Source organism: Podarcis muralis, chromosome 3 (genome assembly GCF_964188315.1).
Source record: "Podarcis muralis chromosome 3, rPodMur119.hap1.1, whole genome shotgun sequence".
Lineage (NCBI taxonomy): Eukaryota > Metazoa > Chordata > Lepidosauria > Squamata > Lacertidae > Podarcis > Podarcis muralis.
In genome coordinates, this window is record NC_135657.1 from 93,878,015 (window position 1) to 93,895,442 (window position 17,428).

The following is a 17,428-nucleotide window of genomic DNA, read 5'->3' on the forward strand; positions in this document are numbered from 1 at the left end:
CCAGTGTACGTGTGTGCGTATGTTAGAGGTAGGAGTTATTTTCTTACTGCAATCCAACCAAGAAAAGAACTCAGTGCAGGTAACTCTCACCTTCACATTGAAGCTGAACAAAAGACGAACCCAGTGGGGGGGGGGGGGGTAACACGCCCCTTCAAGGTCAGCATTACGAGTCGCCAAGTTCATATTCCAAGCCAAGGAAACCCCAAACTCGGCTGCGTTGCTCCTGTCCCGAATGCAGAATTTCAGGGCGCATTCTCTGTTGGTTTAAAGAACGTCAGACCCAAGTAGCATATAGCATACATATATTAATGTCCAAATGCTATACATGAATTGTTGCCAAAAGAGTGAATAATTGTTGACATTTAAAAAAAAAAGCCCCGTCCAGTCTTTCTAAATGTACAATTTACGATCAGTGAGGCTTTTCTTGGGGGGGGGGGGGGGTTGAAGGGGGGGGGGAGGGAGAGAGAAGAGAAATGTGCGGCATGTGAAATAAATTAATGGGCCTCCGTAAATTTAGGGACTGCTGGCAACTCAGCTTTGCATGTTGCAATAAAAATGGTTTATTGGACTAACATTGTTGAATCCAGAAGCCCAAATTATACTAAGCCTCTACACAGCAGCCTGGGCATTTCTAAGGGGCAGCGAGGGCTGACCCCAGTCCCTCCCTAGCCTCGGGCTTTCCTTGAGTTTTTGCCTGCGTGTGAGGCTTAACAGTGCAAAAGTAAGTATATTTCCCTTCATTTAGCCATGTTTCTTTTCCACGGCGTCTTTGCGCTTCAGACCTTTCTCATCTCCCCAGAGCGCCAGAACCCATTTATTTCCTTGCCGCTGCCTTCCTGCTTTCCTGAAACGGAGCTAATGTACCCCAGAAGGCTTAGAGAGACTGTCGGCTGCAACAGGAGAAGCACTCGAAAAAAATATTCCAGGGCCATTTGTTGTCAGGCCAAGAAAATAAACAGCCCCAGAATTTCGCAAATGGGAGAGAAGACGACTGGTGCGAAGCTGGAGCTGAGAAGGAAATTGTGTAGTAAGGAGGGGCGGATTGATATCCTGGCAAAAAGGCAAGCGTAGCACCGAGCAGGGTGGGCGTTTGCAGCGACGGCTTGATGCAACGGACCAGCCTTAGCAAATTGATTTGCTGCTTCGGCGTCTTATCAGCAGATTTTTTAATAAGTGGGGGAGAGCTGGTTTTACAGAGGTGCTGGAGTTAGGCTCCTCTCTGAAGTTGCTTTGACGGTGCTGCTGACTGAAAAAGACTTTGCCTTTCTAGAATCCACACTTTCACACCGGAGCATTTCCGTTTAGCTGTCGGCATGCAATGAATAAAAACCCCAGCAGAATTTAGTGTCAGGGACAGGCTAGATGAGGAGAAGTGGTGGAAACCACCTGAACAAAAGCCCCTTCCAGGGAAAGCACAGAGGGAGAAAAATTGGATCCTGGATCTTGGTGGTGAACAATTGGATGCACACCAGAGGAGGGGAAGAGCTGGGAAGGACAAGAGACTGGGAGCTTGGAGGACGAGGAAGAGGAGGAAACAGACAGGTGCAAAGCCAGGAATCAGACTTAGCAGCTTCACCAGTGAGCCACCCTGACAGCTTTTCTGCTGACAGCTTGCAAGCCCCTCCACACTCCCAGAACAAGGCGTCTGAGGCACATCACAGAGCAGAGAGCCAGGCAGAAATAGAAAGGGTCCCTTGGGGCTCCCCATAGATAGAGGGAGAGGCTGGACACAGAGGGAAAGGAGTAAAGTGGGAGGTGCAAGCCAGTCCCAGCAATTGCTTCACCTAGGTGAAGCGTATCTCAGTGGTCTCCATATGTTCTCTGTTCTGTTTCCTTGAAAAAGAAACTAACTGCGAGTTAAATGGTGTTTCCCTCCCTTTCTCTGATCTGCGAATGAGCTGTTCTTGCATGTTCAGACCCAGAGACCTCCCCCCTAAATAAACACACATTTAACTCAAATTTTAGTTTTGGTTTTTGGCAGAATTTAGGCCACAACTTTATTGATTACTGAAAGTGAGTGGTTGCATAGGCTCTGGTTCGACTGGCTCCCTGCACCCTTGCAGGTAGCGCTGACTCAGAGCTCTATCATAGGTCAGCCAAGGGTGAACACCTGAGGTAGGTGGAAAGCCTGGGAACAGACTATGTCCACTCCCCAGATGCTCCCCTGGACTCAGGCACAACCCCCTCTCGGGGGTTGACCAAACCAAGTTGAGTCCCTGGATTCCTTTAACGGAATACCCTTCACATAGGGATGGCGAGAGCGTTCTCCCATCCCTATCACATGAACCAGAGCCTATCCGCAACCTTACAAGTTGTGACAATTTGCTACATGGCAGGCAAAACCCAAATGGCAACAGCCAATCAGCCAAGTGGGGGAAATTCCTGCTGTGCCCCTGTCCCAATGACAGACAACACATGACGGCATAGCAAGGTTAGCTGCAGAATGCCCTAAATATAGGGAGAGGTGGGTGGGTGTTCCAATGCATGAGCCAAAAGAGGAAGCTCTGGGTCACGTGCATAGGTATATATAGGTCCCTTGGTCCATTTAAACAGCTCCCCATTGGCCAGATTAAACCTAGCAATGAGGGACCTACCAATTGGGTGTTGTGGCTGTCCAATAAACCCACCCACAACCAGGAGGTCAGTTTCCAGGTCTCACCGCAGCACGTGCCCTCTTTTAGTGAGGACACGCTTTATCAACTCCCTGACATTTAGGAACGCATACAGAGTCAGAACCTAGCTCAGGATTTCCAGCTGAGAAGGGCCATAGCTCAGTGGCAGAGCATCTTCTTCAGGTATACTCCTTCAGGTATACTCCTTCAGGTATATGTTGGGGATTGATGTAAATCCTGTACTCCACCACTAAGCTATGGCTCCTCTGCTTCAGGTGCTTCATTTGGTACAGATGCAAGCCAAGTGGTCTGTTTTTGGACACAAAATCCTGCACCACTGGCCATGCTGGTTAGGGCTGATGGAAGCTGGAGTCCAATGACATCTGGACAGTCACAGGTTTCCTGTTCCTGTTCTTCAGAAGGACATAACACTGTCTTAGCTGCAACCTGAAGGGCTTGTAGCCCCTACTTACACGGGGAACAGGGTTGCATCAGGGCTGCATTGTGCTTTTAAAACTCCCCGTATTTAGCTTAGCAACACTTTTAGAAACTGGGCCTCGGAAGAAAAGCCTTTTTATGTGCTCCCTAATGGCCAGAGAATGTAATACCTGCAGAGCCGGAAATGTGCTGAAGTATATTCCTGAAAAAGAAAGCATTTTACTAGCTGGCATCACATGATTCAATGTGTGCAGTAATGCTCTGTTGCACAGAAACATATTGTATATGCACATGTAAGCATGTGTTACATAGAAGGAAAAAATGTGAAATAGGCAGCAGTAACAAGATGCAATCATTCAGTAAAGTGATTTTCTTGGAACACCCTTTTACTTCCTCAGAGAACTCCTTATTTCCCCACCCATGCCAGATTACAGTCCTGCAGTATTAAGAGCTATTTTCTGCACATCTGTAGATGTAATCATGCTGTGTGCATTGCAGAGTACTGAAACTGTATTCCATGAACTCAGCACTGTACTATATGCTCTGTACTGTTCAGTTCCTTTTTATTATCTAAGTCTTTTCCGCGCTCTCTCTTTTAAATGTGTGGATTTATTGCGAGTACTCTCATTCCCCTTGCTAATTTCTTTGCTCCTCACAAACGGAAGCTAAAGGTGGGCCCTTCACCAGCCATTTCAGGATCCAGCCATTTCAAAGTCTCATCTTGCCCTATCCTTTGAGGGCCAGACTTCCCACCAAATTGTATTCAGTTTATTGTGTATACGTGCAAATCTGTGAATTTGATGTTACAGTGGTACCTCAGGTTACAGACGCTTCAGGTTACAGACTCCGCTAACCCAGAAATAGTACCTCAGGTTAAGAACTTTGCTTCAGGATGAGAACAGAAATCGCACGGTGGCAGCAGGAGGCCCCATTAGCTAAAGTGGTACTTCAGATTAAGAACAGTTTCAGGTTAAGAACGGACCTCCAGAATGAATTAAGTTCTTAACCAGAGGTACCACTGTATTTTATTGGGAACAGTGGGTGAGGGGAGGAAGAACTCCAAAGACTACAATTCTGGGGAATTAAAGGAAAGGTGCCTGGGAAACACATGAAGATTGGTGGTTGACAGCAAGGGACAAAAGCAAGACGAAATGAAAGGTGACAAGATTGGGCATCTTCTCTGGTAGATGGTTCTCTAATAGCCAAGTTTCACAAAGCTCCGGCAATGTGTTCCTGGAATAACACCACACTCATGTATAAGTACATGATTTGCATGCATTAGCATGGAGCTTGGATATCCCCCCCCCATCTCTCTCACACACATGATTATTATTATAACAACAGCAATAATAATAATAGCCAAATCATCACCATTCCGGATGAGCTCCTGCAGGTGTTAATTGGGCTACTGAGGCAACCCATATATTCTGCTGAGATTTTTACCTTAGATTTTGGTGTTGTTGTTTCTGCCAGGCAGCAGGTTTGAAAAGCTGCAATGGAATGAGAAAAGATGGCCTTTGGTGATTAATAGCGCAGTCCTCTGCATGCCTATGCAGACATCAGTCCCATTGAATTCAGTAGGCCTACTCTAGGGTAAGTGGATCGAGGACTGCAGGCTGAAATTATGCTTTTTTCTGGTTCACAGCAGAGGAAACCTTTCTCCCCCCTAATGGAATTGTGATTATAGAACATATTAATATTACAAAAGGTTTAAGTCCATTAAGCTTCCAGGCTTGCAGCCTTTCTTGCCTAATGAATGGTGCCTGTGAGAGGTGGTACCCGAAAGTGACAATGGAAAGCGAAGTTGGCTATTATTTCTCAAGCTTCCAACAGCTACTGTATTGCTGTCAGAGTCATGTCGCTGTGCTCACGGTGCCTATTTTAACATTCCTCAGACATGCTGGCATAAAATACAAAGATGATCCAATTACATTTCCTGCAACTGCATCTTATTTTACTAATGCTTACAAATTAATGGTGTCTGCCACTGCCCCCCCCCCCAACACAAGAGGGAGCAGAGATAGCATTTTAAATCCCATGAATTTTATAGTATGCATTACTTAATACAGAAAACAACCCTAACCGTAAACAGTTGACATGCCTCTCATAATCTCTGTCTAGTCAATATGAAAATGTAACTACATGGGGCAATGCAAAAGAAATTCCACTGTATACTCATTTATTAGGAGAAGCATTATTTATTCCTAGCAATTTACTGTTAGTAATTTATTTCTGTAGAGCCATTAATTCACAAACTTCTAAGTGCTTAGTCAAATCTGGAGTTCTCGCAACATATCTCCCCAAATCACTCTGTGTGTGTGTGTTTGTACCAAAGTCCCATAACCCTTAGTTGAATTCAAGATCCAAATCATCTAGCCCTCATTCCCTGAACCAGCAAGAGAGATCTGTCATTGTGGGCTCAGCTCCACCCTCACCTATGCAAGAAGAAGAAGAGGAGGAGGAGGAGTTTGGATTTGATATCCCGCTTTATCACTACCCGAAGGAGTCTCAAAGCGGCTCACATTCTCCTTTCCCTTCTTCCCCCACAACAAACACTCTGTAAGGTGAGTGAGGCTGAGAGACTTCAGAGAAGTGTGACTAGCCCAAGGTCACCCAGCAGCTGCATGTGGAGGAGCGGGGAAGCGAACCCGTTTCACCAGATTACAAGACTACCGCTCTTAACCACTACACCACACTGGCTCTCTTGACCATCACTTGACCATACATGGTCCCTACCAGGGCTCTTTTTCAGCCAAAACTCAGCTACGGCGCCTCTCATGTGGGCACCATTGCCATTATAAGACAACAAGAGAGGTGCTCTTCATGAATACTGGCAGATCTTTTTCTAGAAAAGTAGCACTTTTGGCGGGGTTCCCCAGACACACATCCAGAGCCTACTCTCTAACAGCTTAAATGCACCATACAAGCGTTGAGTGAACCCACCTAGGTCAACTAAGTGAAGCCATTGAAATTAATGGAATTAATTTAGATGTGTTCACTGATTTCAGTAGGTCTGCTGTGAGTAATACCACTCCTGGCTTCCCGACGCCACTGCTAGTTTCCTAGAGGGAGCACTGGGGAGTGCAGTGGCAGGTGCAGTGGCATAGCCAATCCAATGCTCTGGATTGAGCAGCATTGAGCTCTTTGATGCCTTCCCCTGCAACTTTTGATTATGCTAGAGTGTGTGTCTCTATCCCTAGCTCTCTAAAAGCGTGACTTAACTTATCTATTTGGATATTTGGAATCCATTCTTACAAATATTGATAGGTTAAGATCTGGTGAATTACGATAAAGGTAAAGGGAAAGGACCCCCGGATGGTTAAGTCCAGGCCAAGGTGACTATGGGGTTGCGGCGCTCATCTCGCTTTCAGGCCAAGGGAGCCTGTGTTTGTCCACAGACAGCTTTCTAGATCATGTGGCCAGCATGACTAAACCACTTCCGGCACAACAGGACACCATGACGGAAGCCAGAGCGCATGGAAACGCATTTACCTTGCCGCTGCAGCAGTACCTATTTATCTACTTGCACTGGCGTGCTTTTGAACTGCTAGGTTGGCAGAAGCTGGGACAGAGCAATGGGAGCTCACCCTGTCCTGGGGATTCGAACCACCAACCTTCCGATTGGCAAGCCCAAGAGGCTCAGTGGTTTAGACCACAGCACCACACAGCTTTGCAAAGTATACAGTTTTGGGGTTTTTCCCCCCTGTGCCCCCCCTTTACTTTTCCTTCTACACGGGTGCTATTTCTCTTTTTATCTTTCTCTTTTATTTATGTCTCACCACGTTTAGTGTGCGTATAATAATTTTTAACTTTCAATAAAGGAGGAAATAAAAACTTATCTATTTCCAGTCTGGGTCACTTTTGCATGTGCCCACTGAAAAGTCTATTCCATTCTGTTTCTGCATTAATCTGTGGGTTTAAAGGGAGGGAAATCCACATAATTATCTCTTTTCTCAAACTGCATCAGAAAATTCAGGATGGTTGAAAGGCACTGAATAACTAAGTTCTGGTCGGCACATTAGTCTGGACAGTTTGTGTCAGGCCACTCTATCAGAATTCATGGAGATCAACTTTACTCAAGCATCCCTAGCAAAGAAATTTGAAGTGACAATGGCTAACACAACAAAATCCCTCTCCCACCCAAATCGCCTGCTTTGAAATAGGGCAAGCCAGTTCTGGAGCAGCTGCAGCCTTGAAATGGCAGACAGATCTCTCTGTCACTGTTTAAACTCAGCTCCCGCTTGTCAGATTGTCTGCTTCCTCTTTGACCTGGACTAAAGCTGTGACATGCATTAGAAATATACATAACAACCATTCCTAAAGCCTCTTTTAAAGCCTCTTTTGCCTTAGATTTCCATGGATACGGGGAGAGGGACTATCAAGAAGGCCTCCCAGCCTTGGAAAACAACAACAGGGCCCAGAAACAGCCAATTATATGGGTTGCTAGGAGGTGGGAACTACTCTTTAACCCAAAAACATCTGGGAGGCTACCCGTAATGCCAGCTATAAGGGAAGGGCTCAGCGGATGCAATGAACATCTTGCTCTCAGTGATTTTCTCTGCTTAGTTATATCTATGAACCGCCGTTTGTTGAAGGACCCAACCCTTCTTCCTAAGTTGCAGTTCTATCCCGTTTAACATATTTTGGCATTAAGTGGTACATTTAATTTAATGAAGATGTTGATGTCAGAAAAAGAATCATTTTGGGTCATCCCAAAAGGGTATAAGTACCACTGTCAAACAGTAAAGGTAACGGTAAAGGACCCCTGGATGGTTAAATCCAGTCAAAGGCGATTATGGGGCTGTGGTGCTCTCAGGCTGAGGGAGCCGGCGTTTGTCCACAGACAGCTTTCTGGGTTATGTGGCTGGCATGACTAAACCACTTCTGGCTGTGACGGAAACCAGAGCAGTGCACGGAAATGCCGTTTACCTTCCCGCCAGAGCAGTACCTATTTATCTACTTGCACTTTGATGTCCTTTCGAACTTCTAGGTTGGCAGGAGCTGGGACAGAGCAATGGGAGCTCACTCCGTCGTGGGGATTCAAACCGCCGACCTTCTGATCGGCAAGCCCAAGAGGCTCAGTGGTTTAGACCACAGTGCCACCTGCATCCCTACTGTTCAACAGTAAGAGCTGTTCAGCAGTGGAACAGTCTCCCCCAGCAGGTAGTGGACTCTCCTTCCTTGGAAGTTTTTAAGCAGAGGTTGGAGGGCCATCTGTAATTGTTACCTTAGCTGAGATTCCTGCATTGCAGGGGGTTTCTGCTCATACAATGAGACTTCCCCTTCTTTTTCTCTCCCAGCGCACCCCCCACTCAGCCAAAAAAAATTGCTTTGAAGGGTTTCCCAACCACCTAGAAAAGATTTGAGAGTGTGCAGGTGTGTGCTCACACATGCAGGGGATGTTAAAGTTCTGTTGTGCAACTGGATTTTGCTCCCCATATGATACCGTTGCATTGGATACAACTTCCTGTATTTCTCCTGTTTCCTTGAGTCTCTAACATTCACTAAGCTACACACTTTGCCTTTCTGTATTCCTCTGAAATGCTGTTCTGTCTCTACAGGAATGATGGAAGAAGGCCTTCAAGCTGTACCTCCATCCCAGCCTGGAAGGGTATCAAAATGGGATGGACTCAGTAGGAGCATTTGGAAATCCTAGCTACGTTGTCTTCATCTGCCTCTGTTTTATTTAGATGACTAAATATTACCCCATTAGCGTACTATAACCGTTGCTCATTTTCCTCTCAGGCATTCTATATATCATATATACCGCATTACTTAATTACCGTCTTTCGCACTTACACACCGATCTGTCCATTGGCTTTTAGATCACATTCTTAATTGCAATAAGCAAAGTAGCTTTTTGTTATGGCACAGGGAAAGGGTTGGTCAGCTGCCCGCTGTTGGCATTAGAGCACACAGAGGGCTGGCCAATGATTTCTCTCTCTCTCTCTCTCTCTCTCTCTCTCTCTCCTTTAATGATCAATTACCACCAGAATAGGTTTCTAATGGCCACACTATTAGAGAGTAATAGACTTGGCTATAATAGTTCCTGTTCACAATATTTCTCAAACTAGACACTGAACAAACCCCACGCCAGCAAATGTTTGGAATGTTTGCCTCATGGCCAGGTATTTAAAAGGCAATATTCTCTCACACACTCGCAGCAGGCCTGGCCCTACCCTTTGGCAGAATGAAGCAGCTGCCTCAGGCAGCAGGTGCTGGGGGCAGTGCCTCCTGAGCTGGGCTTTGACCTCCAGTGCAGTGGAAGATGTTCTCCCATCACCAGCCAGTCTGTCAGCCTGGTTGGATTCTGCACATCTCATCCCCTTGCCTCAGGCAGCAAAATGGCCTGGACGACAAAGACTGCTTGGAGTCTAGAGAAGGAAGTGTCCTGAAAAACATATGCAAGGAGAGAGGAAATGGACTTGGACCGTCCTATGTATGCACACTTATATGTGAACCCTGGGACAGAGGTCGCCTTGCCAGATGGAGGAACTCACGCTGAAAAGTGAACAATGCATAAAAACGTATCATCTAAACCCATAGGCCACAACAATATAAATACAGTGGTGCCTCGCAAGATGAAATTAATCCATTCCGCGAGTCTCTTCGTCTTGCGGTTTTTTCGTCTTGCGAAGCACTGCTATTAGCGGCTTAGCGGTTTAGCGGCTATTAGCGGCTTAGCGGCTATTAGCGGCTATTAGCGGCTTAGAGGCTTAGAGGCTTAGCGGCTATTAATGGCTTAGCGGCTTTAAGAAAAAGGAAACAAACTCGCAAGAACTCGCAAGACGTTTCTTCTTGCGAAGCAAGCCCATAGGGAAATTCGTCTTGCGGAACGACTCAAAAAACGGAAAACCCTTTCGTCTAGCGAGTTTTTCGTCTTGCGAGGCATTCGTCTTGCGGGGCACCACTGTACAGCAAACAATCGTTTCGGCATACTCAGCAAGCAAATAGATTTACAAAAGCAAACATTCAAAAATGATACTTTCTCCTGCAGTGTAAACTACGCATTGCCCTTCTAGAGGAGGCTATATAGGTGCTAAGAAATATGCCAAAAGTAGAATTACATTCTGGACCCACATACAAAATTTTGTTCTGATGATCTCAGTGGTGTTTAAAAATAAGGTCATGAACAACATTGTAAACACACATGAAATACTGAGGAAACAAGTTGAATTAAATATTTCTCAGGTTTTTATTGTGCAATTTCAATTCATTTAACTAATGCTTCCCAGGAAACAGTCTGAAGTGATTTACTAAAAGATAAAGAACCAGCTTCTTTTAAAACTGCTGCTTTATCTTAACGGTTGGTTGGTTGGTTGGTTGGTTTTTAGGCTGCATTTTCTTGGTTTTTAGGTTGCCTTTTTAGGCTATATCTGTATCTTGGGGGGCGGGGGCGTTGTTTTGTTTTTGCTTACTGTGTTGATTTTGTTTGATCCGCTTTGTGTATGTTGCAGAAAAGGCAGGCTATAAATTCATTGATAATAAATAAGTAAATGCTGATAGGCCTCACTTTACTCAACCCTCAGCCTGCCAATAATCATTAGAACAGCCGTCAGGAGATCTTGCCAAAATATTGTGAGATCTTACAAAGCACACAAGATCTCACCAGAAACTGCTGCTGCTGCTGCCGCCGCCACCTCTCTGCCAGTGGCAGAGGGGCAGCCAGGGCACCTGTGGGGGTGCCACCTCTTGGAATTCTGCCACCTGAGGCCACTGCCTCAGCCTGCCTCATGGGCAGGCCGGCCTTGTCCGAGAGATTAAGTAGCATTCACGTGGCAATTTAGTGTGTGAGTAATTTGGCAGAGGTGGGATTGGAACTGTAGGCTTACGATTTCTCCTTATTTATTTTTTTATACCATCAGAGCCCTATATATATTCTTTAGTAGAGAACAGGAGGTAGACTGATGTAGGATCTCCCTTACACATGATTCCATATGTCATTCCTGCCCCCTAAGGAGAAAAGACATACATTCTAAAGAGAATTTGCTCTATCCTGCTTGAATCTCTAATTCACATGAGAGTCAAACACTCAATTCTGTACCTACAAATAAAGAAAGGAAGTGTAAAGGACCTGCATGATCTTTATTATCACCTAGAATATATGACTGTAATAACTCAATTTGCATGACATAGGAAATATGGTTAGGCTCTTGACCACAGCCACGGACGAGGATTCTTTCCAGTAACCCATTGCAAATGAACCTGACAAGAACCAAAATAAGATAAGAAGTAGTGTTAGTTTACCATCTGTCCTTCCAGAGTTCTCCAGCAACAATATACCAGATCATCTGGCACTTAAAAGTAAACCAAATAATTGTGACATATGGGCAGAGATTTCTTTTCAATGCCTTGTTCAGCAAGTGGGGTAGGGGTGGGGAGTGGAGTGGAGTGGATATTATTAATGCACAGAAGTGTGTGTTTTAATGCCTTTGTAAGTGACCGGGCAAGTAATTTGTTGCTTTCTCATGCTTTCCCTTAGTCTATAAATACTGTCATGCACCAGACCCTAAATCGATGTTTGTAGGAGCTGTGTTACGCTAAGGATGCCCTGACTTACATCCTTTGAAAGAGTCTTTCGCTGATCATGTAATGTTTAAATTCTGGAAGAGGTCTCCTTGTTCTGTCTACTTTGTTGTTGTTTAGTCGTTTAGTTGTGTCCGACTTTTCATGACCCCATGGACCAGAGCACGCCAGGCACTTCTGTCCTCCACTGCCTCCCGCAGTTTGGTCAAACCCATGCTGGTAGCTTCGAGAACACTATCCAACCATCTTGTCCTCTGTCATCCCCTTCTCCTTTTGCTCTCCATCTTTCCCAACATCAGGGTCTTTTCCAGGGAGTCTTCTCTTCTCATGAGGTGGCCAAAGTATTGGAGCCTCAGCTTCACGATCTGTCCTTCCAGTGAGCACTCAGGGCTGATTTCCTTAAGAATGGAGAGGTTTGATCTTCTTGCAGTCCATGGGACTCTCAAGAGTCTCCTCCAGCACCATAATTCAAAAGCATCAATTCTTCGGCGATCAGCCTTCTTTATGGTCCAGCTCTCACTTCCATACATCACTACTGGGAAAACAATGGCTTTTACTATATGGACCTTTGTTGGCAAGGTGATGTCTCTACTTTTTAAGATGCTGTCTAGGTTTGTCATTGCATGTCTACTTTAGGCAAGTGCATTTTGTCTTCAGAGCCTGGTGAGAAGAAATTGCTGTAAAAATGAAACTTTCTTTTTTTAAAAGGGGAAATGCACCACCACTTCCCAACCTTATAGCAGAAGTGGGGAACTGTATCTTCCCCATTCCTCAGTTGCTTCCAGTTACCAAGAGGATGAGGGCGAGGTGGTAGGGAAAGGGTTGCAGTGTGGCTGCAGCAGTGGTGGCAATCCACTGCTCCCACCACTGAACCGAGCGCCCCGCCTCCTTGCCCGCCCACCTCTCTCTGTAAGCAGCAGTGACCTTGCTGCTGACAAGCCAGATAAGCAGTGCACCGTGCCCCGGCCTATGTTTAGGTTTGCAGTGCTACTCCTTCTTTTCATGCCGAAATTGGAGCCTTAAGAATACTGGCCATATCACCAGCACCAACCACTCAGTATGTTAGGAAAGTACATCATTCAGCCAGGGCACCCAAAATGTATGAACACTCCGCACTCTACAATCTGATGAGCAATGCAGGGACAAGGTGTCAAGTGTAATCACATTTGTATTCAGATGCTGTTGAGAGCAGACACTGATATATGATCCATCAACCACCGCCAGTTTTTCTGGCTCCTCTATATACATATGAATGGGTGGATGAATAGATAAACAGACAGTGAAATTATGTTGGAAACGACATGGCACTAAGCCCATAACATATCTTAGACTCATTAAAATATGGCACAAATGTATCTCTTTCCCAGAGCAGATCTCGGAGAGCATTCTGTTTTACAACATGGAGATCAATGAAAAGAGGACAATTCCTATTAAATATGCAGTTTCAGAGGCTGCTCCTTTAATTTCGCAGCTCACCAATCCTTATCAGCCACTACCAAAATCCCAAAGCGGAGAGGTTCACAATGATTTCATTCGAACATTGCAGAATCAGAATGTTATTTTTAAAATAATGTCTCGTTAGCAAATATATTGACTCCTGGAATTTAGTACTGTGCCTTAGTTAAGTATCAAACTGAAGGAACAGAAACTTGAAAGAAAACACGGCTGCCTAGGGAAACAATGATGGAGAAATCCTGAATATGTCTCTGGATAGAATATGTATCTGGATAGAAATATTTTAAAAGGCATTTCTAATAAGAGGACATGTCTGAAGCAACCTTTTATAATCACTTTGGGAAAGCTGGGTGGTCGGGCTAAATGCCTAGCTGAGAAGCTGTCTCTTTTTTAAGGTACAGCTATGTATAATGCAAGGGACATGGGTGGCGCTGTGGGTTAAACCACAGAGCCTAGGACTTGCCGATCAGAAAGTCTGCTGTTCGAATCCCCGCAACGGGGTGAGCTCCCGTTGCTCGGTCCCTGCTCCTGCCAACCTAGCAGTTCGAAAGCACCTCAAAGTGCAAGTAGATAAATAGATACCACTCCGGCGGGAAGGTAAATGGCGTTTCCGTGTGCTGCTCTGGTTCGCCAGAAGCGGCTTAGTCATGCTGGCCACATGACCCGGAAGCTGTCTGTGAACAAACGCCGGCTCCCTAGGCCAATAAAGTGAGATAAGCGCCGCAACCCCATAGTCGTCCGCAACTGGACCTAATGGTCAGGGGTCCCTTTACCTTTTATGTATAATGCAACTGCTCAAACCTGATTTTTTACACTCTGTCTTTACTATTCATGGGATAGTTATCAAAAAGGACCTCAGTCTTAAAGTTGTTGCTGGCATCCATCTGTCTCAGGAGACAATGGAGTGTGCCTCGAGGGGTGAAGTCAAACCTCCTCAGACTGACCTCCCCATGGAGCATCCCTGGGCAGTGTATATGGAGGTCCTGGGCTGCCCAGATGATAGCTTTGCTGATGTGATCCAAAGGAAAGCAGAGCACCAGTTTGGCTGCAGGTGTTGCTGGAAGGAGGCTACAAGGCACCATCTTAGGGCCTCCACCCCAGATCTGTACAGGGTTTACTTCTTAGCCTTTTCTTCTCCCAGAGATATCCCACAAGGCGGTGGAAGTTTAGGATCAGAGTTATCTTTCTGCTAGATGGACTGTCTTCCCAAGTTGCCTTCCCATCAGCCTCTCAGTTCCCTCTACAGCATATGCAGAAACCACCTCCTTGACCGTTGGACCCACAATTGGTCTATTTTGCTTATCAATGTCCCATGCACAAACCATCATGAATGCTCAATAAAAAGGATGCCTGGGGGGGGGTGTTTCCTAATCTTTCTACAACCTGTCTCCAACCACAACAAAAGTTTGAGGGAGGGGGGAGCTTGGGAGAAGATGAGGTTCACCACTCATACCCTCATTTTCCTTTTATTACATATTACAAAGCTCTTCAAAACCCACTTTATAGGCAATTGCAGCCGACCCGCATTTAAACATGCATGTCTGACACCATCATGACTCATGTCTAATTTGGCCTCCAGTTTGGGGAGTTCTCCCACTGGAGAGTTTTAGATTCGGTGACCTTAGAAAGGTGCTTTCCAGCTGATGGATTCTACTATGGTCTCTCTCCAGAGAGCAACACGTCTCTCTCCAGAGAAGTGAATTTCTTGGGGAAGCAAATGGCATGTGACTGAAATCCGAGTCAGGATTAAGGAATTTTTAAACAGTCTAAATAAAAATCAATTCCCATCTTAATTAGATTTTGTTCCTTCGATGTGGCTGATGTCAACTCTTCTAAGCCTCTGATTGTTTAGGGATTCGGCAGGACAAACAAGAAAGCAATACCTGAATTTCCAAAGTGAAGAATAAAACACACATACACAACTCAGCCGACTAAAAACGAAACAAGGCTGCTGATCTTGAACACGTTTATTTATAGAAGTGGGTCTCACTCATTGATTCCAGCTGAGTTTATTTCCTATGCTGAGTGCTTAGGATCATGGTGCCTCTTAAATATTGCATCAGCAAACAGGAGAAAAATGAACAGAGCTAGCAAATGTGTAATATATTTTGGAAGTGCCTAAAGGAAAAGCAAAGAATAAAGCAGGTAAATGAGTTTTGGTGGTAAAGTAAAAGACCTTTCTGGATGGCCAATTTCTCCTTCAAAGCTTACTGGAGCTTAATGCAAAATTATGTAAGGGTGAGATCAAATGCAGCATAAAGAAGGTAGGTCCTTCACTCATGGTGTAATCTGGAAGGCTGAACTTGTCTTACTTGCTGCACATGTCAAGGGCTACTAGCCATGATGGCTATGCTTGCCTTCATGGTTAGCATAGGAGCCAACTCCTAGGGGCCAAGGGCTGTGCATGCGTGTGATGTCATTTTGCGAGTCTGCACACGTGCGAGCGGTGAAACCCGGAAGTAACTCTTTCTGGTACTTCCGGGTCGCCACGGGACGTAACCTGAAAGAATGTAATATGAAGCGGACGTAACATGAGGTATGACTGTATAAAAAAAAAGATTTAGAGAAACACCATACATAAGACTCTGCATTATTATAAGTGTGTATACAGGGAGTTTGTCACACTCAGCATTATAGAAATAGAATGGAATTTAACATGAAGACTGCAAAACATGGATGGAATGGAGAAATATACAGTAGACCCGTCCACCCCTAGTAAACATTTGTAAGTCTCACTCGATAAATTAGAAATCAAGAGTTTATTTGTGGGTGGGTGGGCATGTATAAAAACAATTGCCATACTTTAGCAAGCACCCGCTCCTCAGTGCCATCTGTCTGCCACCTTAAATGAAGTCTAAGAGATCTCCACAGAGCGGAAAGCAGTAATGTTTGAAATATGAAGCAAATTTATCAAGATGGCTATCTTGCAATAACTTGCCACCAAACTGTGGGGAGGATTTTTCGTTAAAGCAGTGAGTGTCCCCTTTCTCTGTTCAAAACTTGCCTGCTGTCCTAACAAACGAGCCTTCAGTGTCACTCAGAGAAATGTGCATAATCCCATAGTAAATAAAAGCATGCTGTTTTATCTTCACTACAATAAAGGCCACAGCTGGGCTCAGTTCTTATGTCTCCACAATTGGCACGACAATGTTATTTTTGACAGTGCTCTGCCACTGCCTCTTCCCTCTCAATAGGATGTTGACATCACAGAAGCCTATCCTGGACTTGTCAAGCAACAGTGAGCCTCAAAACATACATACTATAGTGCAGTAAAGCATAGTGTATTCCATATATTATGTTGTATTAGTACACATAATATACTATATAATGTAATGTATTAGGTAAAAGTAAAGGACTGCTGGATGGTTAAGTCCAGTCAAAGGCCACTATGGGGTGTGGCACTCATCTCACTTTTGAGGCCTAGGGAGCTGGCATTTGTCCACAGACAGCTTTCTGGGTCATGTGGCCAGCATGACTAAACTGCTTCATGACAGAAGCTAGAGTGCATGGAAACGCCATTTATGTAATGTATTAAGATAAAACTTAGGGCACGATCCTAACCTGAGAGCCACTGGGATGAGCAAGATTGGATGTGGTGGATCTTTAGCGCAGCTAGCTGGTTTTCTGAGTCAGCTGGGCTATGCTAGCAAAAGTCCGAGAGATACGATGGCATAACTGCTTTTAATGAAAGGGCTGGAGCTGTGCTGTCTTTATTGTAATTACCTGTATGTTTTTAATAGATATCTTATATGTATAGTTTTAATTCTATAAATGTTTGCCACCCCCCTCCCCAAGTTTTTAGCTGTTCCTATTTTATCTGTACAGTGGTACCTTGGTTTTCGAACGTACTCTGTTCTGGAAGATCGTTTGATTTCTGAAACATTCAAAAACCGAGGCGCAAAGGGCGGTCTGCCAATTCAATAGAGGAAATTGTGAAAAATAACAGATACACACAGCGGAAGCCGTTTGACTTCCGAGGCGCGTTCGAAAATGGAAGCATTTACTTCTGGGTATTCGGCGTTCGAAAACCAAAATGCTCAGCAACGGAGACGTCCAAAAACTGAGGTATCACTGTAAGCTGCTTTGCATCTCCATGTAGGAATGCAACAGCAACTCCCCCATTGGCAAAACTTACACTGGTATAATCCCACTTCTGGGGGACTTGTGGTGATATAGGAATTGGACACACTCACACATTCACACAATTTATTCCTAAGGACATATGTAGATACAGTGATACCTTGGGTTAAGAACTTAATTCGTTCTGGAGTTCCGTTCTTAACCTGAAACTGTTCTTAACCTGAAGCACCACTTTAGCTAATGGGGCCTCCCGTTGCTGCCGCCGCGCGATTTCTGTTCTCATCCTGAAGCAAAGTTCTTAAGCCAAGGTACTATTT

The 17,428-nt window shown here is 44.9% G+C and overlaps 1 long non-coding RNA gene across 1 annotated transcript; it reads left to right on the top strand.

Moving 5' to 3' along the window:
• Positions 1 to 630: 630 nt before the first annotated feature.
• LOC114593326 (uncharacterized) lies at positions 631 to 9,611 on the top strand. The gene is made up of 3 exons (XR_003705635.2): positions 631 to 721; positions 4,524 to 4,643; positions 8,612 to 9,611. It is a non-coding gene; the product is annotated as an uncharacterized LOC114593326 (long non-coding RNA).
• The last annotated feature ends 7,817 nt before the right edge of the window (positions 9,612 to 17,428 follow it).